The sequence below is a fragment of the Natator depressus genome, chromosome 5, assembly GCF_965152275.1.
Source record: "Natator depressus isolate rNatDep1 chromosome 5, rNatDep2.hap1, whole genome shotgun sequence".
NCBI classification, from domain to species: Eukaryota; Metazoa; Chordata; order Testudines; family Cheloniidae; genus Natator; species Natator depressus.
The window spans coordinates 8295851-8322302 of NC_134238.1; positions in this window are offsets into that span (position 1 = coordinate 8295851).

Consider the following 26452-nt stretch of genomic DNA (forward strand, 5'->3'; position numbering starts at 1 on the left):
AATTTGTCCATTTGAGCAACCTTTCTTAGCACTTAGATACCCCAATCAAGGAGCAGGGCCCATTTGTACACAAGAAAGAATGCTAGGCACACGGAAAAGAATAAAATATTTGTGCTAATTTCCTAATAGTGCAGAATTCAGACATGAATTCCATTTGGGTCTAGTGAAGACCGGCCAAATCGACAGCAGATCACTCTCCAGTTGACCCCTGTACTCTACCCCCCCTCAATGAGAAGAGTAAGGTAAGTCAACGGGAAAGTTTCTCCTGTCGACCCCCTGCGGTGTAGACCCCGCGGTAACTCGACCTAAGGTACATCGACTCCAGCTACGTTATTCACGTAGCTGGAGTTGCGTACCATAGGTCGACTTCCCGTGGTACTGTAGACATAGCCTAAGAGCCAGAGTTTTAAAGGTATTTATTTTCAAAGGTATTTAGGCAGCTAACTTCCATTGATTTTAATGGGAGTTAGGCATACACATAACTTTACAAATCTGTCCCTACAGGTACGTCTACACTGCAATTAGACACTCACAGCTGGCCCAGGCCAGCTGATTCAGGCTTGGGGGCTTGGGCTAAGGGGCTGTTTAATTGTAGAGTAGATGTTCAGGTTCAGGAGGCAACCTGAGCTCTGGGACCCTCCCAACTCATAGGTCCTAGAACCCACGCTCCCGCAGAACCCCGTCTACACTGCAATCAAACAGCCCCTCAGCCCGAGGCCTGCAAGCCTGAGTCAGCTGGCACAGACCAGTCATGGATGTCTAATTGCAGTGTAGACATACCCTTACCCTCTTTAGTCTCTCAAGCACTTTTGAAAATGTTACCCTTAGCCTCATTCAAAATTCCCACACCAAAACGGGCATTTAGTTGCCCAACAGCTGATGTAAACAATTAAAAGATCTTCTGTATATGGAAACTGGACTCACCCTGGTATTTAGTACTTGCTGTTGATATATATCTCAGAAACCAGGAGGTAAACGCTTGCTGTGTTCTTCACATCAGTTTACAAAGAAGAATGTACAAAAACATCAGGTTCTCCAAAAGGAGAAAACCATAAAGGCGCTGCTGAAAAAAAACAGTATATCAAACCCTACAGACTTCCAACACAGCAAGGGGGAAAATAAAAAGGTCAGAAGCATGCAATAAAAAAATGGAAAGAACAGCCACTGAAATAAGCCTCACACAAATCAACATATCCCAGATCTGTTCCCGGGGGCGGGGGAAAGAAGACCACTATTCGAAAATGAAGATTCTTTGCCCCAAGGCTGTAGCCCAGGCTGGGGCTCACCAGCCGCTGCTCCCTGCTGACTTAAAGGGAAGAATTTAAAATAAGGGAGGCCAAAGAACAAAAGATGTGAATCTCAAAGCAACTAATGAAAGACAAGAAAGTCCAGGCTCCCACCCTGAGCTAACTCTGCAAGTAGCACAAATATATAAGCACAACAGAGGGTTGGGTTGTTGTTGGTTTTTTGTTTTTCTGGGTTTTTTTTTTTTGCAAACTCTTGAGGTAAAGAGAATCAGAACATTCCTGGAAGAAAACTTCAAACACATAAAGACAAAAATAAAACTTCAATAGGCAAAGAAAGTCTCCTTGAATATATCCTTCTATGCATGCAATCTTCTATGCAGCTCTCCTTTCTCCTTGAATATATCCTTCTGTGCATGCATCCTTCTATGCAGCTCTCCTTTCCCTTTGGCTCTGTTAAGCCAATGTTTTCTGAAAAAAGAAAGATCACTTAACAGACGGTGCTTGGAAGCTTAATTCATGCCCTTGTCTTTTGTCTCGCCCTTCCTTGTCATCTGATGTACCCTGTAGAAAGTGACCACATGTCCTGGTTTTTCATATGATGTCCCAGTGACCTGGAAGGGCTTGTCTACACTGAACACTAAACCTGGGTTCTGACTCTAGTTTGAGCCCAAGCCAGGGGTGCCAGAACGGGGGGGGGGGGAGGGGGGGAAGGGGGGAGGGAGCAGGGCGTAAGGGGCCATGACCCTCCCACTTTTTATCAGCCTTAAGGGTGAGCGACAACGGGGAGGGGGCTGCACAGGAGCGGGGCCTCCAGGAAGGGGAGGCGCGAGGGCAGGGCCACAGTTCGGACACCTGTGCCCCCTCCCCCCACTTTTACGACACTTCTGCTGCTCCTATCCCAAGGCCTGCTTCCTTCCACACACAGATCAATCTGACTCAGGCCAGCAGCCATGCAGGACCCGGGTCCTAAGACCCTTCTAGGGGTGTGGTTCAGATCCCGAGTCCCGCTGAGACTCAGGACTGGTCTACACTGAAAAGTTACATCGTCATAGCTATGTCCCTCAGTCGTGTGAAAAATCCATCCCCCTGAGAGACGAAGTTAAGTTGACCTAACCTTTGGTGTAGCCAGCACTAAGTTGGTGGAAGAATTCTTCTATCAAGCTAGCTATCACCTCTCGGGAAGGTGCCCTACCTACAGCAATGGGAGAATCTTGCCCATTGCTGTAGTGCCGACAGTGAAGCACTGCAGCCTCCTTAGTGTTTTCAGTGTATAGACTTAGCCTCGAATCCCAGCCCCGGCACTTTGCAGTGTGGACGCCGCTCAAGCTGCAGACCTGAGCCATACGGTCTACACAGTGCATTAGCATGACTGTGAGGTTTGGGTCCAGAAATTCTAAGCCCAAGTTTACAATGCAGTGTGAATACTCAAGTGCACCTTGAGTGCACAAGCTTGAGTCCCACAGACCTGGGTTTACACTGCAGTGTAGACATACCTGGCCTGTCTATTAGGGTCCTTGAAACATCCCAGTTTTCCATTTCATCAAGCAAAATGTCTGGCTGCTTTTATTACTATAATATTTTGGTTCAAGGCATGTTAATCTCATCAGTAGAATTTGCTTTGTGTTAACCTGGGTCAAACAGCCCAGTGCAATGAATGGCCTGTAGATGATGAACAGCGTTTGGAGTGAAGAGGGAAGTCGTATGAGTTTGAGACACTATCGGTGCTGCTCTTCTACTCCCAGTGAACATTTAACAACGCTTGTTCAGTGTTTCATGATAAATTCAGTCAGACATTGAGTCACCGGAAATTTCTCCCCTCTGAGATACACGCATATGTCACTGTTGAGTCACTGCTGCCAGCCTCTGTTTTTTTTCAAATGCGCACTTTTGTCTTGGGTATTTCATGACCCTAAAAAATGTTGCCACAAAACTGCCCTTTTATTTTATTTTTGAAAAATGTGGTAATATTACCTATGTAAAATATGTGGGTCAGAATGAGATTATGATGCATAATCTAGGGCCATGATTTTCAGAAATGGGGTCCAAATACTGTGCCTTTTAAAGTAACTGAGGAGCAGATCCTCAGCTGGTGTCCAGTGAAATCAATGGAGCTAGGACAGTTCATAGATTCTCACATTTCAAAGGCCAGAAGGGACTATTAGATCATCTTGTCTGGCCTCTCCACCAGCTGAGGATCTCCTCCTAGGAGTTTTGACATTCATCAGTGGGATTGGGATTGGGCCCTGCATGTATAAAGTCAGACACTAAATGCCAATTTAGATACCCATATAAGTAGCCTGACTCTTAGAAGTCCTGAGCACCCAGCAGATCCTATTAATTTTAATTAACACAATGGGGCCCAGAGCCCCAGTCACGCCTCTAGCTGCTACCCTAATTCAAACTGATAATAACAACAACAACAATAATAATAATTATTATTATTATTAATAAACAGTAACAAGGGCTAGTTTTGTCAAATGCATTGTTTGTTGTGGATTACTCTCTAAACTGTATTAGTGTTGCTGTGCACTGTTACTCACTTATCATGTTTCACCCCAGAACTGGCTGCATTTCAGTGGCAGGCAAAATTATTCTTACGTGTAAATATATATATATATATATATATATATATAGTCAATAAAGCATGGAGAGCCCTTTGAGGTTTCACATTCTACGGAAGCGCAAGGTGATTATCATTATCATCTTGAAGTTTCCAAACATGGCAAGTTCAAACGTTAATTTGAAACACTTCCCTCAGTCAAACTGCAGAGAGAACAATATGCAAAACTTTAAAGGGAATGAGGGTCAACCCAACCCTTGTCAATATGGTGCTTATATTTGTCAAACAATTGCGCTTGGCAACATGATAACCCCATTACTTTGATTTGAGAACATGGAGTGTGAAAAAAGCTTTTCTAAATTCCCTGTAGCTAGTACTTGATCAAAGAACTCAAGATAAAAGACTGAAAATTGTTTTAAATATATAATAATAATAAAAAAACCTCTGTATTTTTCCAATCATATTCTTGCCGAGGTTACTACCAAGTGAAAGGTAGCTTTCTGCTTTCCTCACTGTGATATGAGCTTTCTGCAAACTCCAGAGTGTTTCTTATTTGATTGTTATCTGTTTAAAAGAAGGCCAGGTATATTTTTGTTTTGTTTTCCTCTCTCTCTCTCTCTCTCTCTCTCTCTCTTTCTCTTTAACTTTACTGACAGAAAAACAATCACAGAAAATCCTTGAGTACATGAGACAACCTGAGATTTATTCAATGCATTCAATGAGCGAATTATTTACGTCTAGGAAAGAAACCATATTTTTTTCCATTGCTGTTCTTGCAAAAGGATAGTTTTAAGCTGAATAATATTACCTGCACCTTTACTATAGAATGTTCACACACACTCTTGGGTAGTTAACTTATTTCCACATTATCTTTGTCAACACTCTGAAAAGATTGTTTTTTCTTGGCTCTTGGCATGACTGCTGGCAAAAAAAAAATGAAATGCTTGTATAAATAGACAATAGAAGGTTTATTCAACAAGTGAATTATTTAAATCTGCATAAAGAATAAAACCTGTAAGGCAAACTTTTGTGTCTAATACTCCAGGCTCTTTTGGAACATAATTGACATATAATTTCTAAACTGCATACTGTCGTTTTTTAATTTAATTGTTTTTTTTTCTTGACATGATCTTACAGTAGGAAAACTGTTGGAGGAAATCTCAATCAGAACGGGTTTAGATGATCAGTTAGGACCAGATTCTACTCTCAGTTCCATTAAGTGTAAAACTGGAATAACTCTACTGACTTTGGTAAACTTAGTGGAGTCACTCCACATTTACATCAGCATAACTAAGAGCAGAATTTGATCTTTTGCACATGGAATCATATTAGATCTCACAAAGTGAAAAGTGGAGATTTTCCAGCATTTGAATCTTCTTGTTTCATGGTTTTCGTCATAGTAGTTCTGAAATTTGTGAATGTTGCTGCTTTTTCTTAAGGGAAAAATAGCTAACGGTAATTTTGAAACTGATTGATTGATAAATAGAAAAAAGAAATTAAGGAGGAAGGTGGATCTGGGAAGGGGCTTAGGTATTGGAATGTTGAGCATCATCACCCTGACTAATTTTTAGGGCGTAGGAAAACCACAGGAACAGCACTGACATCCACAAAGCCTGAGCTAGGCCTCTACACTTCCCGTGCAAAGAATGGGAACAGATAGGCATCTTAGACTGAGATCCACAAAGCCAGCACAATACACAGGGAGCTGCATAAGCTAGCCAATGGGAGATGCCAACCAGAGAGGGTGTGTGTTAAGCTCGGTCCCCCTCTCAGCCCAAGCCTGGACTGCATGGAGGTGCCTAGTTGGGTGAAGACAGGTGTTTGGTGGCTATTTGCTCAAGTTTATCCAAACATCTTTCATATATGGATAATAAGAACATTCAGAGCAACAATAGCAAGGATTTTTAAAATTGGAAAGGTTAGAAATCCTTGTGCTTCAAATCCAAAGCCAATCTCTAATAATGGGGATTAGGAAGAACATTTCCCTGTTGGAGGCTTATTTCATGACTGCAAACTTCAGGGAATGTTGTACTTTCTTCTGAGGCACCTAGTGCTGACCACTACTGGAGACAGCTCACTAGACCAGATGGACCATTCATCTGACCTGGCATGATAGATCAGCTAAACAGGGGACTACAACTCCCATCCACTCCATCCCCACTGCACATCCCCTTCTTTGTGGCCAGATGAGGCCCTAAATCAGGAAGTGGCCAGGCTGTTTTGGGAAGCAATGGCCCATGGCTAGCCAGGAGCTGCAGGGAAGCTGGAGGCAGAGAAGATACCTCAGCAACCATCTACAGAGCCTCATGTGGAGCAGCCAGCGATGCTGGACATCACAGCTGGGTGCATGTCTGCGTGGGACTTGTGGAGGAGCAGCAGCAGCTGGGCAGGCAGCCAGCGCAGAGCGGCCCCAATGAGAGACACTAACTGAGCCTGGCTTGGAAACCGGCAAACTCCTGTTTGCTTGAATAGAACCTATACTGGAGCAGGCACCTCATTCACTAGCCCTGACTCTGGACTGGCCTGCCCCAAAGACGGAAGAACCCAATGCACCGCTACAGACTAGGGACTGAATGGCTAGGCAGCAGTTCTGCGGAAAAGGACCTAGGGGTGACAGTGGACGAGAAGCTGGATATGAGTCAACAGTGTGCCCTTGTTGCCAAGAAGGCCAATGGCATTTTGGGATGTATAAGTAGGGGCATAGCGAGCAGATCGAGGGACGTGATTGTTCCCCTCTATTCGACATTGGTGAGGCCTCATCTGGAGTACTGTGTCCAGTTTTGGGCCCCACACTACAAGAAGGATGTGGATAAATTGGAGAGAGTCCAGCGAAGGGCAACAAAAATGATTAGGGGTCTGGAACACATGTCTTATGAGGAGAAGCTGAGGGAACTGGGGATGTTTAGTCTACGGAAGAGAAGAATGAGGGGGGATTTGATAGCTGCTTTCAACTACCTGAGAGGTGGTTCCAGAGAGGATGGTTCTAGACTATTCTCAGTGGTAGAAGAGGACAGGACAAGGAGTAATGGTCTCAAGTTGCAGTGGGGGAGGTTTAGGTTGGATATTAGGAAAAACTTTTTCACTAGGAGGGTGGTGAAACACTGGAATGCGTTACCTAGGGAGGTGGTGGAATCTCCTTCCTTGGAAGTTTTTAAGGTCAGGCTTGACAAAGCCCTGGCTGGGATGATTTGATTGGGGACTGGTCCTGCTTTGAGCAGGGGGTGGACTAGATGACCTCCTGAGGTCCCTTCCAACCCTGATATTCTATGATTCTATGATTCTATGAAAGACCCAAACAAGAACCTCTGTTGCTCACCTGAAACTGTAACTGTTTAAGCCTTTGTAGGTAGGCTATTTGCAACCTTTCCCTTTCCTGTCTTCTAATGCAAAAAGCCTCTTGGGGCCTACCAGAGCAAGTGTATTAATGTAGGACTTTTTGAAGAGGTGTACTAACCCACAGTGAAGGGCTTAATGAGAGCCTGTGGGTTCAGTCAACCCCACCCCACTACAGCTTCAGTAAGTGTCAAACCTGGGAGGAGGAGTTAAAAGGGCTGAACCTGGCTCAGGTTGGTGCTGACTGAGAGGGAGGGCGGATGGGTGGTTCTCACTCAGTGAGAGAAGCCCAGATGGAGCCAGGGAGCTGATTGGGGCTGCTGGGAGACAGTGCCTCCTGGAAAGAAGGCAGGCAGGCTTGCAACATGGACCCCAAGGCAGTTGGGAAAGAAAGTTGGGGGAAGGGAAACTCCAGGATTCTCCATGCTAGCAGAAAGGTCTGGAAGGAGCAGGAAGATCCCTGCTGGGTCATGGACTGTCAAAGAATCAGAGATGAAGTTCTGGAAGAGACCTTAGGAGGTCACCTAGTCCAACCCCCTGCTCCTGCCAGGGGAGTGGAGAAAAATCCCCTGCAGCAGATCTGGCTGCATGGCAGACAGTGCTAAGAAGCTCTGCACTGAGCTTGGAGAAGAGCTCTAGCAAGAGTGATGCTAGTTCACAGTGAGCCTGGGAAAAGATGGGGTGGGGGAGGGAGAGACAGGTTGAAGTAGGAAGTGGCCCAAAGAGGCAGCAAGGGGTATGCCCAGTTAGACCTTGACTGGTTATTAAAGAGTCCCTCCCTGGACTGGAATGCAGAGGATAGGGGAGAGTCTGGGTTCTTCCGCTGGCCCAGTGAGGAAAGTGGGGCATAAACTTCTGGACACAAGGGGTATGGACTACAGAAATACCCTGATAGAATAAGTAAGGATGAGTGAGTCTGTAGGCGGTCCAAAGGCACAGTGTGAGATTGATCGACTGTTGTTTGCCCAATGGCTGAGTCACAAGAAAAAGCAGAGCACTGAAGGGCTGGAACAGCTGTCAGCCATGAGTGCAAGAAGCCAGCTATGCTATGCTCAGCCATGAAGGGGGCATGTCAGCTGGTGAGTTACACTCATAGCCATGGATGTTTGTATATGGTTCATAAACAGGGTTATTTGGGACCAAAACTAGGGCCCTGTGGTTTCCTCCTATTAATATTGTGTAGAGAGCAAAGACACAACACTGTGAGACTGTGAAAAAGGATTTATGATGATTGTTCTGGTGCTTCCCATTTCTGGCAGAGTTCTCCTGTTAGAAGAATTTGTGGTTTGGGTGTGTGTGTGTTTTTGTTTTCTACCCACATTATTTATTCCAATCACATTTCCTTCTGGCCTACAGCAAGCAGTGGAATATATTATTATATATTTTAAATCAACTTCCCTGAATTTCAAAAGCAAAGAATTAAGTTTATAGAAGAGGTTTGGATCCAATCTTATGTTATCCAAGCCTGTTTCACCTATTCCTCATTGTATCATGAATTACCCTGCTTATAAGATAAAAGAAGCAAGAGGAAAATATATTGCCTATGTTACTTTGTTTATGAAAAGATGTGGCCAGTTCCTGAAGCTAATGGAAACATCAAACATGATTCTCAGTTTCCCCATTAAAATGTAGATAAAGCAATGTATCGTGGCCCCAATACATACTACTGTGTTGAGGACTAAGATCCCCTCTTGCTGTCTAGGCAGAAGATAAATATGACATTTTTAGAGAGTAGAAGGCACTCTCCTTCCTCAATAAAACAGGTTCTGATCTGCTTGAGCTGCTGTTGAGTGTATTATGTATGTTCCTTTGTATACAGAATGGAATAGCTAGCTCATAATAGTTGTCCTTCTATCACATCTTCTATCACAGGATCTCTAAGCTCCTTATGTGTTTGTTTTTTAATTGTGAAAAATTATTGTTGGAGAGCTACCACTAAGAAGTGAGTTTTGAGTTTAGCTCAAGAAGTGAGGTTTGTGGTCACTTTTTTTTCTTATCCAGATCCAGCTCCTGGGAAAGTTTTGTGTCTCATACTCATGAGCATCCTGCCTCCCTCGATTGGTTCTTCTGCTCCAGTTGACAATAGCTGCCATGAGAAGTCATGATTGTTAAAGGAAAACCAATTTTTCAGGCAACAAGGGCCAGTCCCATAGTGGGCTTTGAATATCCACCTCTATCTATCTAAATATTCAGAAATTACTGCATGTCACACCCAAACTCTGGGAATCTGCAGTGTTATCTATTAACTTCTGGCTAAAGTTTAACCTGTTGGTTTTGAATTGCAAAGCCCTAAGCAATGTTTGTTATGCTTCCAGGAAAAACCTCTTTCTTTGAATGCAGAAGAACCTCACAGTTACAAACACCAGAGTTACAAACCCACCGTCAACCACACACCTCATTTGGAACCAGAAGTACACAATCAGGCAGCAGCAGAGACAAAAACAAACAAAAAGAAAACAAATACAGGACAAGTATCAGGGGGTAGCCATGTTAGTCTGTATTCACAAAAACAACAAGGAGTCTTGTGGCACCTTAAAGACTAACAGATTTATTTGGGCATAAACTTTCATGGGTAAAACACCAATTCTTCAGATGCATGGAGTGAAAATTATAGATGCAGGCATTATATAATGATGCATGAAGGGAAGGGAGTTACCTTACAAGTGGAGAACCAGTGTTGACAGGGCCAATTCGATCAGGGTAGTCCACTCCCAATAATAGATGAGGACGTGTCAATTCCAGGAGAGGCAAAACTGCTTTTGTAAAGAGCCAGCCACTCCCTGTCCCTATTCAAGCTCAAATTAATGGTGTTAAATTTGCAAATGAATTTTAGTTCTGCTGTTTCTCTTTGAAGTCTGTTTCTGAAGGTTTTTGTTTGTTTGTTTGTTCAAGTATAGCTACTTTTAAATCTGTTATAGAATGTCCAGGAAGATTGAAGTGTTCTCCTACTGGCTTTTGTATGTTACCATTCCTGGTGTTCGATTTGTGTCCATTTATTCTTTTACTTAGGGACTGTCCGGTTTGGCCAATGTACATGGCAGAAGGGCATTGCTGGCACATGATGGCATATATCACATTGGTAGATGTGCAGGTGAATGATTCCCCAGTGGTGTGGCTGATGTGGTTGGGTCCTCTGATGGTGTCGCTAGAGTAGATATGGGGACAGAGTAGGCAACAAGGTTTGTAACAGGGATTGGTTCCTGGGTTAGTGTTTCTGTGGTGTGGTGTGTAGTTGCTGGAGAGTATTTGCTTCAGGTTGAGGGGCTGTCTGTAAGCAAGGACTGGCCTGTCTCCCAAGGTCTGGGAGAGTGAGGGATCATTTTCTAGGATAGGTTGTAGATTGTTGATATGCTGGAGAGGTTTTAGCTGAGGGCTGTACGTGATGGCCAGTGGTGTTCTGTTATTTTCCTTGTTGGACCTGTCCTGTAGAAGGTGATTTCTGGGTACCCATCTTGCTCTGTCAATCTGTTTCCTCACTTCCCCGGGTGGGTATTGTAGTTTTAAGAATGCTTGATAAAGATCTTGTAGGTGTTTGTCTCTGTCTGAGGGATTGGAGCAAATTTGGTTGTACCTTAGGGCTCTCCAGCACATTATCAACGATCTACAATCTATCCTGGAAAATGATCCCTCATTCTCACAGGCTGTGAGTTATCTTGTTTTCCTGCCCACCTTAAGTGAGAGGGAAACTTGCTTGTGCTTGCAGCATTAAAAGTTCTTGGGTCACAGTGTGTATGTAGCCATTAGAATACACCTAGCTGGCATCGTAACATGCTTGCAATGTACTATTTCATTTTACTGTATGTATATTTTTAAATGATAAAACTAAATACAAAGTCAAGCAAACCAGCCAATAGTTAGGATGAAGAACAAGCAAAGATTTAAAGCAAGATTGTTGACTGCAGACCAGCTCAAATAATATGTGCTTGCAGAGAGCAGAATTTTCAGTTTCTTATATAATGCCTATAGGAATGCTAATGAAGACAACAGGGCTCATTACATGAAGGTAGTTATTTTAATTTTGTTTCCTTTTTAGAGGAACTGATGCATCTTCCTGAAGCTTGACTATAGCAATGGGTTTGGAAAACAGTACCCCTTTCCCCAGTAGCATTGGTGGGCAACCTGTGGCCCACAGGCTGCATGCGGCCCATCAGGGTAATCTGATTGCAGGCCATGAGAAATTTTGCTGACATTGACTGTCCGCAGGCATGGCCCTCCACAGCCCTCAGTGGCTGTGGTTCGCCGTTCCTGGCCAATGGGAGCTGAAGGAAGTTGTGGCCAGCACGTCCCTGCGGCCCACCACTTCCTGCAGTTCCCATTGGCCAGGAACGGTGAACCGTGGCCACTGGGAGTTGAGGGGGGCCATGCCTGCAGACGATCAACATCAGCAAAACGTCTCGTGGCCTGCAATCAGACTACCCTGATGGGCCGCATGTTGCCCACCACTGCCCTGTATATTTAAGCAAACCTAAACCAAACTTTTTAGACATTTCAGAAATATTTGGGTAATATTAATATCATCATTCCATTTTTGCTGCCATTGCTACATCTTCCAAATATAGTTATATACGGCCATAAGCAAAATTCTGAAATACTACAAGGGTCACTCTCCCATTGCCATTTCATGTCTTGTTTAGTCCGGAAAAGAGAAGACTGAGGCATGACATAACAACCTTTTTATATATTTGAAAACTGTTACAAGGAGGAGGGAGAAAAAATTGTTCTCCTTAACCTCTGAGGATAGGAGAAGAAGCACTGGGCTTAAATTGCAGCAAGGGCAGTGTAGGTTGGACATTAGAGTGTGTAATCTCTTCTGCGTGTGCGTGTACAGCAACAACCACAATGTTGTTGTCATAAATATAAAGGGAAGGGTAAACCCCTTTAAAATCCCTCCTGGCCAGAGGAAAAATCCGCTCACCTGTAAAGGGTTAAGAAGCTAAAGGTAACCTCGCTGGCACCTGACCAAAATGACCAATGAGGAGACAAGATACTTTCAAAAGCTGGGAGGAGGGAGAGAAACAAAGGGTCTAGGTCTGTCTGTGTGATGCTTTTGCCGGGGACAGAACAGGAATGGAGTCTTAGAACTTTTAGTAAGTAATCTAGCTAGGTATGTGTTAGATTATGATTTCTTTAAATGGCTGAGAAAAGAGTTGTGCTGAATAGAATGGCTATTTCTGTCTGTGTGTCTTTTTTGTAACTTAAGGTTTTGCCTAGAGGGATTCTCTGTTTTGAATCTAATTACCCTGTAAGGTATCTACCATCCTGATTTTACAGAGGTGATTCCTTTACTTCTATTAAAAGTCTTCTTGTAAGAAAACTGAATGCTTTTTCATTGTTCTCAGATCCAAGGGTTTGGGTCTGTGGTCACCTATGCAAATTGGTGAGGATTTTTACCAAACCTTCCCCAGGAAGTGGGGTGCCAGGGTTGGGAGGATTTTGGGGGGAAAGACGTGTCCAAACTACGTTTCCCAGTAAACCCAGTTAAAGTTTGGTGGTGGCAGTAGAAATCCCGGGGCAAAGGATAAAATTAATTTGTACCTTGGGGAAGTTTTAACCTAAGCTGGTGAAAGTAAGCTTAGGAGGTTTTCATGCAGGTCCCCACATCTGTACCCTAGAGTTCAGAGTGGGGAAGGAACCTTGACAGAGACCTTGACCTCAGTGGGCCTCTGGGTACTACTGAAAAACAAATAATTAAAAATAGCAAAATAAACTTTAAAGAAACGCCATCATTACTCAAATGCAGAAGTTTTGTTTATGTCGGGGAAAAGGTACAGGACAGCAGCCCTGAATAGGGTTTTTTGTCTTCTGATATGGCTGTCCTCTTTCGTGCTAGACCACCTTAGTAGTCATACAGTGCTCTTATTTCCTGTTTCCTTTCTGGAGGCCACAAAGTAGCTCTTCCTGTCTGTCAAAACTGGAAAACAATTGATCTGTGAACCCTGATTCCAATTTGCTTAGGATCACCACAGGCACCTCTGTAGATCCCAGCTATCTCAAATGCAGGAAGAGAGATTTTGTTTGGTTTCTGCTGACTGCAGTAAAATATAACTTGGCAGAAATAAAGAGATTCAATTGCTCATAAGTAAATGACAGCTTAAACAAAGACGGTTGCGTAGTAATTGTTGTCAGTGACAAAGCTTGCCATCAAAACTTCATTGGTACATGTTCTCCATTGGCTAAGATATTGGTTAGCTCAGCCAAGAAAAATATCTTGACATTGCTTAAAATTTTTCAAATTAAAAGTTTCATATAACCCTGTTACCTCTCTATAGTTTTTCAAGCATCTTCTGAAACCCAGACTCACGGAAGATCAAATTCTGGGACCATTACTCACACTGAGTGGTCCCAGGGAAGCAAGTATTTGAAAAGCGGGTAGGACAGGAAGTAAAAACAAAACAAAACAAAAAACCCAACAACCACAACATATCCAACTGAAGCAGCAGGGTGCTTTAGGAAGGTAGACTAATTACTGAAGCTGGAATTTGGAAAAGATACTACACTCATGCACTTAAAATGTCAAGATCACAAGATCATTTAATGATCACATAAGTGGAAAGGCTCCCATTGACTTCACTGGGCTTTGTGGAGCATCTTCCCCCTCACTAAGGGTATCTGCTTTAAGAGCCTGAACCAAAGAGCCCAGACTCGGAAGCATCTGTGGATGTGGGAAAAAACAATGGGGTGACATGGTGGCATTCCACCCTTCCATGCGATAGCCTGCCAGAGCAATGGTGACAGGAATGATGGCCTGCAGCTGTGCACGCCAGTTGCCAGGTAGCCAATGAGGGCAGCTAGGCCACAGCAGAACCACCTAATTGGCTAAGGCGGTCGGGTGGCTTGTTCTTAAGCCCAGCAGTCGCAGAGGCTCAGCAGTTGCTCAATGCAAATGCCCACAGCTTTGACAGTTCCTGTGCTGGCCTTGTTCTAGCTGCTCTTGCCCTGACCATGTCCTGCCTCAGCCTAGGCTAGCCTCTGCCCTAGATCTTGTCTTGTGCCACCCTGGTATCCAATTACACCCCACGTAGTCCAGACTCTGACTCTGGGCTCTCGTATGTGGCTTCTAACACCAACCCTTGGCTCTGGTTCTTGGCTCTTGACTCCAGCTCTGTCCCTCAGTTTTGGCACTCAGATCCTCACTACAGCGTGACTTTTCAGCGCTGGCTTCTGGGTTTTGGCTCCAGCTCTGACCCTGGCTTTGACCACTAGGCTTGGCCACCCATGCCCTGATCTCATGACAAATAGAACCTTATTTGCCATTTGTATTATTACTTTCAGGTAAGAAATAAACTAGTAATTCAGCACTGAAGAACAGGCCCAAAGACTACTGCTCACCCTGGTAAGAAATGGATACACAGACTCATAGATCTTAAAAGCTGGACCACCATGATCCTCTAGATAAGCCTTTTGAGTAATACATACCTGTAGCTCACGAAAGCTTACGCTCAAATAAATTTGTTAGTCTCTAAGGTGCCACAAGTACTCCTTTTCTTTTTACACAGCATAGACTTTCATTCATACTATAGCATAATAATGACCCCAAACCTGTGGTTGGAGTCCAAAAGTCCTTCCTATGAAGTAACTGAAGTTCTGGATCATTATTATCAGCTGGAGTTTTGTATGAGTGAGGTCTACAGGGCTGATATAATAACACCAGTGTATAATGTTGGCTTAGATTCTCAACTGGCTTCCACCAGCATGACTCACTTGCTGAATATCAAGTGTTTTGGGCTGTAGAATGCTGATATATGGAATCAGTATATTTATACTTGTTGGTTACCTTTTTAGTTATTTTTCTTACTCTTCTCTTCCCCCGTCCCCCATTTTGCTTTCAGTGTGAGAATGATTTGAGGAAATTAAAATGTATCATGGATATTTAGCTAAGAGCAACTGCAGGAGGGCTCCTGGACCAGGTTTCAAAACACCTTGAGAATGCCCTTTCCTTCCCCTCTATTGTTACATTACTTATCCTGTGGCAGCTCCATGCTGTTCTGCACAAATCAAAGAAACATCTTTAGCAATCAGCTGGGAAGCCTGCTTTCCTATCAATCTGTCTGGTTTCTCGCCTTGGCAAAGAGGAGAATGCAAATCATTTTGAAAGTGGAGACAGAAAACTGAAATGGTTCAGAAATCTCCAGGTGGGCAGTACCTGCCTCCGACACATCAGGCAGTTCAAACTACTTTTCCAAACTCAATATCCAAACCTTCCGATAAATTGAATGTGGCCAGTCAGATGAATCACAGAGAGGGAGAGAGAACTAGCTACTTATTTAAAATAGCCCCCAGAGCTGTTCTTTCCCTATTCTTTTCTGCATTTCCTCACAATGAGCTTATCGTCCTTGGCAGAATCCAGTATGAAAGGTGTAAAATGGACATTAATTCAGACACCAAAAAGAAGCTGCACATGGGACTAGATGCTTAGCTATGGAGATTCGTGCTCAGGGTTAACGTTATTAAATTGATCCCCATATCTGGTTGAGGGAGAATCCTGCTATCCAACACAGGAATATTGATAGAAAGGGGAGAAATACTTTGCCATCTTCTGGAACACTGACTGAGGATCATCCATTGGTTGCATATGAAAAGGCCCATCTCTTTCCTAGCATTCCAGAGAACAGCAAGCACCAGTGCATCTGAATTCTTTGTAACTCTTCTATTGTCATTGTCCCACCTGGTTACACCTCCCCTCCTCCCCATTTTAATCAAGCTATAGATGATCCCTGCATTTAATAAGTCTAAAGTCACATGCAATAAATGCACTGTTGATTACAGGACTTGTATCCTATTACCAATCTCCTTAGACATGCATTCTTCCCTCCACATTGCCTATGTTGCAGCTTGTAAACCTGTGGATATAATAAACCCTAATTGTGTGGGGAAGGAGGGAGACTAGTAGAGGAAATAAGTTATGTTTTGGGGGCATGGAATAAGTATTTAGATAGAAAAATAGCGCTTAAAAATAGTTTGTTAAACAAATGATCTTAGATAAAAGGCTACAGTAAAGTAGCAAGAAGTTAGTTAGTTGTGCATATATAGGAGCCTTCATCCCAGTAAGGGAAAGTGAACAAGTTATTGGATGCACTCTACTTTTTTAAAATCACAGAAAGCTGAGCTGGAAATGAACTATATTAAATCATAAAAAGAACAGGAGTACTTGTGGCACCTTAGAGACTAACACATTTATTTGATGTTGTCCACCCTTCCTGTCATTTCAGCATGGCTTCTTACAGCCTTTTCAGCAGTAAGGCTGATGGAATTTTTTCTGTCAAAACTGTTTTAGCACAAAAAAGTTAATTTCTGATGCAGCAAGGTTTTTTCTTTTGCAAATGTTTTTGTTTTCTGTGGAAAATTTAACCTTTTTATTGAAAACCTGAGCATGAAAACATTTGGTTTTTAGGGCAAAAACCATAAAGAGCTCAAAATCAATTATTTTATTTAGAATAAAGGCCATGGGGCCTCATGGGAGTTGTAGTTGCATGTCTCATGCCCACATTTTTCTCTGATTTGGACTCCCTAGTCATACTATATCTCCCATGCTGTACCACAGTCAGAGAGCTCCCATGTTGCAATACAGAACCTCAGCAAGAGAGAAGACCATTGTGCATCATGGGGGATGTAGTCCAGCAAGGGAGCATGGCCAATAGGGAATAATGGGGGTCCAAGACACCCAAACTACAATTCCCGTGAGGCACTGTAGCAGCATTTCTGAATCACTTTTAAAATCTTCAGTTTTTAGCTATAATCTCAGTTCTCTTCTGACAGTTTCCCCTCAAACTAGCTCCATTCCATAGTGCTCTGTCAGGGCTAGTTTTGCATTGTTGAAGCAATGGGGCTTCCACCACTTCCCCTGGGAGAATATTTCAGTCTGATAGATCTCCCCATTACCAGGAAATGTCTCCTGATGCCCTGGCCAATTAATTTCTTTGCTTAATTTCTCCCCGTTAATTGCAGATGGGTCCCTTTAGACAGACTTAAATGAATCCTCTCCATTCTTCCTGTTTACTCCCTTCAGAGGCTCACAAACGATTCTCATATCCTTTGTTGTCATTCGGTCAATACATATTTAGTTTTCAGGCTGTAGAGATGAAACCATTGTGGATACAAGGTTGATTATATGCAGGTTGCCCTCTATTTGTTCTTTTTAGTCTGAGCAGAGCTGTAAGAATAAATGCCAGATTTGACCAAAGGTATCTAGTTGGTCATTCCATTCAAAGGCTATTCATTCATATTTTACTATTTCCAGCAGAGTGCTGACCCAGTGATCAACAGTAGTTGTTAGTATATATATTTTTCCAGACATAGTTGCTTGGAGGGAATGTTTGTGTTTATAATATGTCAATATGAAGGCTGTTAAATATTAGACTGATAATAATTATTTTAAAACATCATTAGATTACAATTACTATTCGTACCAATATTGTAACAATATGAATGCCAAGGAATGTTACTTCTTGTTTTTTTAAAGAAAACCACAAACCTTCAAAGTATGGAAAGGAACAGTTAAAAAAGGCAAATATACACTCAAAACTGCTCACAGTTCATAGTCCTTGGAAATGAAAGTGCACAGGTAAAATACTGCATTGTATGAACCAAATTTATCTTTACTTTTTGCCCATCTCACTGTGTCGCATCAGCCAGCAGACTGGTAACTCTCTTACACACGACCACTGTACACGTATGTTTGATTATCATCTCAAACTAGAGTAAAAACAACTCTTCACCCTTCCTCAACACTGCTCACCTATATATCTCACAAATCTTTGCAAACAATCACTAATTAAGCCTTACAAAACTCCTGGTAGGTAGATAAATATTAATATTAATTTTTCAGAGGTGTAAACCAAGATGAAACATCTTGTGTCCTCCTCTGTACCCAATCCAAGCCTGGCTCTTTAATTTCAAACTGTAGAGCCTTATACTTTTAGCTCTGGATGTCCATGGTTCAATCAGTGGTGTTGGTTAAGATAGTGGCAGTCCCAAAGGTACAGAAAGATTATGTGGGTGGCCAAAGCTCAGACTGTAAGTCAGTGTCAATTTTAGGAACATAGAACCCAGGCGTTCTAGATCAAGGATGGTCCAGTGCTTCAGGAACTAGCCTAGAAACTAGGAGACCCAAAATGAATTCCCAGCTCCATCACTACCATCCTGTGTGACCTTGGGCAAGTCACTTAGCCTCTCTGTGCCTCAGTTTCCATCTGCAGAACTGGGATAACAACACTTCCCTACCTCTCAGAGGATAATACATTGTGAGGATAATACATTCAAGATTGAGGCACCTTGAGATCTACTGATGAAAAATCTTATAAGAGGCAGACATTATTATGGTGCTATAGTCACTAAATCACACCCAATACAATGTAGGAAAGTCTTTCTTTGTATCTCACCTCTACCAGAAGTATGCGTTCCATTGATACAGTGTGTAAACTCTGTGCATTCTGCATGGGGTTCAGTATATCTGAGCACTGGAAGCTTCAGTAAATCAAAACTCTAAAGCATACGACGTTCACTTTTATGGGTATTAAAGATCCAATCCTGAAATGTGTTGAGAACTTGCTGAGAATGCTGGGCACTAGACATGCCAAACCTGCGAAAAAAACACAGAAATTGGGCTTGTTTTTGGCTTAATTGGCTTGTGAGTTGCTTAATTGGCTTGTGAGTTTTTGGCTTGTAGCTTGTTGCTTCTTCTTTTTTTTTTTTTTTGATCGGCTCCCAGCAAGCAGGGGCAAAGAGGGGCAAGCAGTCAGCCGGGGCAAGGGAGGGACAGAGTCGGGGTGCACAGCGGGCCCACCACAGTCCCAGACTACACACCAGGGGATCTAGTCACATAGAGTGTTGGGGTTCTTAGGGATTGGCTTGTTTTGGCCTTGTTTTGAAATGGGATTAGCTTGAGTTGTGGCTTATTGTGAAAGTTAGGGTGCTTATTTACTGCGTGAAAGTTGGCAACTGTGCTGGGCACACTCGTTTGTCTCTGAAATCAGTATAAACTGAAGGCACGCAGCATCTTTCAGAATAGGGCCTTAAGCTTGTGAAGAAAGGCTTGTGTGTATCTACAGTGTCATAGATTCCAAGGCCAGAAGGGACCATTTTGTTCATCTACTCTGACCTCCCTGTGCGACACAGGCCACAGGACTTCCCCACATTAATTCCTGTTTGAATTAGAACATATATTTTAGGGGGATTGGGTGGAAATCGAATCTTGATGGAGAATCCACCACAGGAAATACACTAAAAGAGAGAGGTCTATATGTGTCTAGCCTAGATAGTTAATGAATATACAGAATGCCATATACTAGCACAGTGATTCTCAACCTTTCCAGACTACTGTACCCTTTCAGTGGTCAGATTTGTCGTGTGTACCCCCAAGCTTCACCTCACTTAAAAACTATTTCCTTAGAAAATCAGACATAAAAAAATAAAAGTGTCACAGCACATTATTACTGAAAAACTGCTGACTTTCTCATGTTTACCATATAATTATAAAATAAATCAACTGGAATATAAATATTGTACTTACATTTCAGTGTACAGTACATAGAGCAGTATAAACAAGTCATTGTCTTTATGAAATTTTAGTTTGTGCTGACTTCGCTAGTGCTTTTCATGTAGCCTTTGTTATAAAACTAAGCAAATATCTAGATGAGCTGATGTACCCCCTGGAAGACCTCTGTGTATCCCCAGGGGTACGCGTACCCAGGTTGAGAACCAGTGTACTAGCACATAAGAATAAAGTAGCATTGTTCATAATAGTAGGTTCAATAAAGTTGTACCTGATTATAGTCATGTTGTTACAGATATTAATCATATGGCTTAATGCACAAGTTGGAGGTGCTCAGCTACTATGAGGATGAAGGTAGTATAAGAACCTATATAAAATAGAATAGTTATGCATCGCAAAAGGTTTCCTGAGTCCATCTCTTATCACGTAATCTCTACTGCTGCCCTCTGTTGATCAGAACAGGTCATCCCTGTTCATGAGTATCTGTACGCCCTGTGGGGTGGGCTATTGGAGTCTGCCCCTTTAGCACTCTAGACTTTGAGTTTTATTCCAGATGAAGCATGTTAATTGAGTGCAGGTCAGTAGCTGTTCACCTCTAGCACAAAGGAAGCCTGGTGGATTCTTTCTCGGAGATGCCTTTCTAGCATCACCAAGTGAAGCTCAACAGGTGATAGCCTCGGCATCTGCCCGTGGGAGAATCTGAAATTGCGGAAGTTCATTGCACTCCATTTATCATGTTCTGCATGTTTGCATGCTGTTTTATAGGCATATTGCTCCGCAGTGTAACCATTTTAGTGTGCAAACCCTACATTTTTCGTTTAATTTGCAACAGATAATGATGTCAAGATAAATGAGTTGATGTTTCTCACCCGCCAACAGGAATTTTCCCCGGAAGTTTACCAGACATCAGTCTCAATGGGGATGGAAGTCTTCCTTCACTTACAGCCATATTTGCAAAGAGGGAAATGAGCAAACACTACATGCAGTTTCACTTGGGTCTATTTTATTATAGATTAAAAACTTGTGCAGGGTTTGCATTGCAGGCGAAGGTTATAAAGGCAACAAATAGATCCTTTGGACAACATGAGTGCCACAGAGATCATCCCCTGTGAACAGGATAGAGACAGATGTATCCTTCACTCTCATAGTTCTGTTTATGTAGTTAAGCTCCAAGGGAACCAGAAGGCATTAGTGCAGGACAGGAAGGATGATCTTCTGGCTAAGCTGCTTGACTGAGACTTGGCAACTCTGAGTTCAGTTTCTGGATGCACCATGTGTTTCCCTTTGTGTTATAGCTCAGTTCTCCACTTCCACATATGTAAAATAAGTATTAAAATATTTTCTCCTTCCCTTTGTTGGTTTTTGCCTAAATAGATTATAAATTTTTCAGGATGGGAATTGTCTCTTAGAATCATAGAAGGAGATTAATGTTGGAAGAGGTCTCAGGAAGTCATCTAGTCCAACCCCCTGCTCAAAGCAGGACCAACCCCAACTAAATCATCCCAGCCAGGGATTTGTCAAGCTAGGCCTTAAAAACCTTTAAGGATGGAGATTCCACCACCTCCCTAGGTAACCCATCCCAGTGCTTCTCCACCCTCCTAGTGAAATAGTTTTTCCTAATATCCAACCTCAACCTCCCCCACTGCAACTTGAGAGCGTTGCTCCTTGTTCTGTCATTTTACTACATTCATGTACCATGTCTATCACAATTTGCACCCCAGTTGCTGTTGGGGCCTCTATACTATAGTTGTAATCAAAGACTTTATCCTACAAATTGAAATTAGTTGTGCTTTATAAAGGGAGTAGGAGCATTTAAAGTCATTATTTTTCAGTTAGACATATAAAGAATATTCTCTTTTTATTGTCCGAGTCCATATAACGATGATGAGGGCTGCTGCTTTGAAAAGGAAAATCTTGGGTAGTTTTTAGGATTTGAGTTTTGTTAAGGACAGGTTTTTCATAAATTGATATGAAAGTAAGTGTGTTCAGTATTGTGAGCACTCTGTGACAGGGAATGTATCTTACCTATCTGTCGCATTGTCTAATTTGCCATATCTATCTATTTACTGTATCTATCTGCAAATCAACCACACAAAAATAACCCTACTCCAAATGGATCATTCTGTAACTGAAAAAGGGAAAAGTGATAGAGATTCCATGAGCTCTATTAGGGATCTTGCTAGAGTTAAACGACTTTATATGCAAGGTGCCCAGATACTACGGTGATGGGTGTCAGTACAAAGCCCTAAGGTGATCTCTCTGTTGTATTTGTCTATCTATGTTTTAGACTATAAGTTCAATCTAATTGGGTCTCATGTGTATTACATTGATTTTAGTATTTGTATGACAGTATCATTCAATGTACTGTTTTTCATCGTGATGTTGTTTCTTTAAAATGCTGCCAGGAAAAAAGGCCTTGACATGCAGCTGTAATGATCTATATAAAACAAATCTAGTTCTTCCCAGGCATCACCAAGATTACCCCCCACACATCCCGACTCCCCCTGCCTCCCCCAAAATGAGGCCATTCAAACCCAAATTAGAAATGGCGTGTCTGGGGGGAGACTGGAAAAGATTCTCTACTTGCTTAATTTGACCACTTTAACTGAGCATGTTGTGTTTATGTTCTGACTTTTTATGTGAGGAATTAATGCAGCTGTTTCCTCTTTTAAGAGACCAGAGGGATTCGAAGAGTCATTGAGAGGTTAGCACTCAGGCTAGCGGACTGTGTAGCCAGAGAAGCTGTCAGGGCGATGCCCAGGTCTCGTGCTGTGCAAAAAGACTCTGCCCAAGTGCATTTCCAAAGAGACTCATGTATTTTATGCATGCAACAGCTGTTCCATTACCTCCCTTAAAATGACTTCATAAAGCAGAGAGCCTTTTCCCAATTTGTTTTAGCTGCTGTTGCTGAATATCTTCATTTGGGGGTTGATTCAAAGCCCATGGAGACTTTCCATTGACTTCCTTGGCCTCTGGATCAGACCTCTGATGCATTAGACAGAATACTTTGCACCTTATCTTATTCCGTATGGTAAAACTCCCATTGTGTGCAATGGCAGGCACTTCATTTCTGATATTTTAGACAGGAAATTGCTCCTTTGCTAATTATTAGAAGGCTCAGAGCGCAGGTTCACTTCTGATAAACTGGGATTATTATTTGAAGTTGAATCAAACCTCTTCAGTGTGTGAATTAGGGCTAGAAATCTAACGCAGATACTCTATTTTGCTTCCCTTATTTTAGACTATGATAGCACCTAGAGGCTCAACTGAGATTGGACCTCCGTTGTGCTGAATGCTGAACAAATACATAACCAGAGACAGAAGCTGCCCTGAAGAGTTTACAGTCTAAACCAGTGGTTCCTAAACTTGTTCCACCGCTTGTGCAGGGAAAGCCCCTGGCGGGCTGGGCCGGTTTGTTTACCTGCCACGTCCGCGGGTTCGGCCGATCGCGGGTCCCAGTGGCCGCGGTTCACTGCTCCAGGCCCATGGGAGCTGCTGGAAGCAGCGTGGGCCGAGGGACGTACTGGATGCCACTTCCAGCAGCTCCCATTGGCCTGGAGCAGCGAACCGCGGCCAGTGGGAGCCGCGATCGGCCGAACCTGCGGACGCGACAGGTAAATAAACCAGCCCAGCCAGCCAGGGACTGTCCCTGCACAAGCGGTGGAACAAGTTTGGGAACCACTGGTCTAAATAAATGGGAGAAATGAAGCATGATTGTCCCCATTTTACAGATGAGGCACAGAGGCGCAAAGACCTGGATCCTCAAAAGTATTTAGTCTCCTAAATTCCATTGATTGGACCCCAGGTTCACACAGGCAGCCTATGGTAGAGCTAGGAATTGTACTCATGTCTCTGGAGGTCCAGTCCAGCACTGTATGCACACAAACCTTGCTTCAACTCTTTGAAGCTCTATCCTGGCAATTGCTCTTAATCAGTGTGCGACTCACATGAGATTATTGACCTTTTTGCTTCCAGTCCAAGCCATTAAGTACCACGAGAACATCCTTTCCTGGTAATTGGAATCCTGAGGTGTAAAGGTGTGCGAAAACGAGGTGGGGAGAAACAGCTCGGAGTATCACAGAGCCTTAGAAATAGCTGTCTGAGTTTGGTTCTAGTATGGACAAAATTTCAGGGATTTTTTTAAAAAAAGTCATCTCTTAATTATCTGAGAGAAATTCCACATTGAATCCCCCCATAACATTTGTAAGCAACAATAAAACACTCTTGTGGGCATTTACTCTACCCTCTTTGTAGTGTGTTGTGAGCTTGTTAGTTGTTAGTTACACTGATGAGCCTCTTGTCAGTTCCTTTGATGATGATCTGTGCAGTTTTATTTCAAACGAGGCAAGAGCAGTGGCAGGGTTCTATATGAGTAGGAATTGGTGAGGCATGTTTACCCTATGCCAGACTGACTGAAGGCCCTCCTTGCCTTCAGAGGGTGTTTGAAACATTCTCCACTTTGACATCTATTGCTGAGCAGTGCTACATTAGACCTAGATATTTATTTGTTGAGAGTGCATCCAATGCATGGGGACCCTGTGTCAGAAATGAGGGCCTGCAGCTGGCCTGGGATCAGCTTGCTAACTGCATCCGAGACCCCTAATCAGACAGATTGCCTGATTGGCTGAGTGGCATTGCTCGTACTGCTCTTAAACACAGCATGAGCAACCATCCAGTGGATACTCAATGTTTACATTCGCAGCTGCAATGGCTCCTGTGCCTGCCTTGTTCCCTGCCTTGCTCTCGCCCTGTTCTTGCCTTGATCCTGCTCTGCTCCCATGCTTGGATTCTGACTCCTGGCTGTGATCCCTCAGCTTTGACTCCTGGAGCTTGACTCTGGCTTTGACCATTAGGCAAGACTGCCAGACTGCCCGCTCCCCAGTCCGTGACATGCTGAGATGGTGACATCACTGCATTGTCGGACTGCCCCTTTTCCAGTGCAAAAGCCACTGTGGGCCTACATTCTCCTTCTGAGATTCCCTGCTGCCCTGGGGAGGCAGTAAACTGAGACAGGTCCCTATCTGATGCAGCATATGCTCCTTGACACACTAGCATCAAGCCATGGCAGTGGGACCACTGGCAGAGCAGAGTCAAGAATATGCCCACTCCATGCCTCCTCCTACCCCCTTCCTGCTCGGGTGTTTGCTACCCCTGCACGCTGGAAGCGGAGGAATGGCAAAGGAGCACAAGAGAATAAGGTGACTCCTTATTTCTCCTTCTTCCACTGTGCAGAACTGGCCACAGCTGGCTCTGCCTGGAAACTTGCACATTCTCTTCAAAGTAAACTCTTGACGGTTTAGAAGATTTTGGAGTAGAACAGAGATAGTAAGAGAAATAAAAAGCTGCTTTAGTAGACTCGCTCACTCTGCAATCAGTATTACTAGCACTTTGCTACTCCTCTGCTGAATACGCTTTTGCAGTGGGGGCACGATCCCTTCATGTAAAGAAGCTAGATCCTGTACTTAATACCGCCTGCCACTATGTTACAGGATGCCTTAAACTTTCTCACATCAACAGACTCTACATCTTTGCAGGTGTTGCTTCTCCTGATGTACCCTGGGAAGTTGCTAGTAGATTCCAGAGCAGAAGGCAATGCACAGATCCAAGACATCCGCCATACACCACCGACAGTGAGTTGACTGAAGTTACAACCAAGTTTTCATGCCTCACATTGTCACCCAAACACACAAGGGTTTAGTTATTGCAAATGAGCAGGGAACAAACCTGTAGCCTGTGTACTCCAGCTCCCACCACCCAGTGCAGACCAGCCCTGGACTACACCGCCTTAACTGACTCCACACTGGAGCTGGCCACTCGAGAGATGCGATAATCAAGTGGGGCTATATTACTGGCCCCAATGCCTGTGACTGTGGCAGAGCGCCTCAAAATAAGCAGCTTCTCCGGTGAAGGCAGCTGCTTGAGGGCAAATGCTCTTCCAGTAACCTCATGGAGTGCAACGATCAGGCAACTGCGTGTGCCCAGATGTGGTGGGAAGCATTCTCAGGAAGTGTCAAGAAGAAAAGAAGAGCAAGCAACTGCTACACAAGGCATAGGGATAGATAGTAAGGCAGTAAATATTATAATGCTATTATATAAATCCATGGTAGGACCACACCTAGAATACTGCCTGCAGTTCTGATCAGCCCATCTCAATTCCCATTGGAATTGGAAAAGGTACAGAGTGAGGCAACACAAATGACGAAGGGGATGGAACAGCCTCCGTATGAGAAGAGATTAAAAAGACTGGGACTGTTCAGCTTGGAAAAGAGAGGACTAAGGGGGGACATGAGGGAGGTCTCTAAAACCATGACGGGTGCAGGGAAAATGAATAAAGAAGGTGTTATTTACTCTTTCACAAGACGCGGGGATCCACCAGTGAAATTAATTTGGGAACAAAACAAACAAAAGGAAGTACTTCTTCACATGCACAGTCAACCTGTGGAACGCCTTTCAAGGGACGTGAAGGCCAAAAAGGATAACTCGGTTCAAAAAAGAATTAAATAATTGCATGGAGGATAGGTGCATCAAAGGCCAATCGCCAAGATGTCTAAGCCTCTGACTGCTAGATGGCGGGACAGGACAACAGGTGATGGATCACTCGATAATTGCTCTATTCTGTTAATTCCCTCTGAAGCATCTGGCATCGGCTCCTGTCAGAAGTCAGGGTCCTGGGCTAGATGGACCATTGGTCTGACCCAGTACAGCCATTCTTATGTTCTTGAGGCATTTTGTCATCTTGCTTGGGAGCTGGGGTGGGTAGCAAGAAGCTTATGAACAAATCCAGATGACTCCAAATAATTTAACAATAGACTTGTTGTGCAT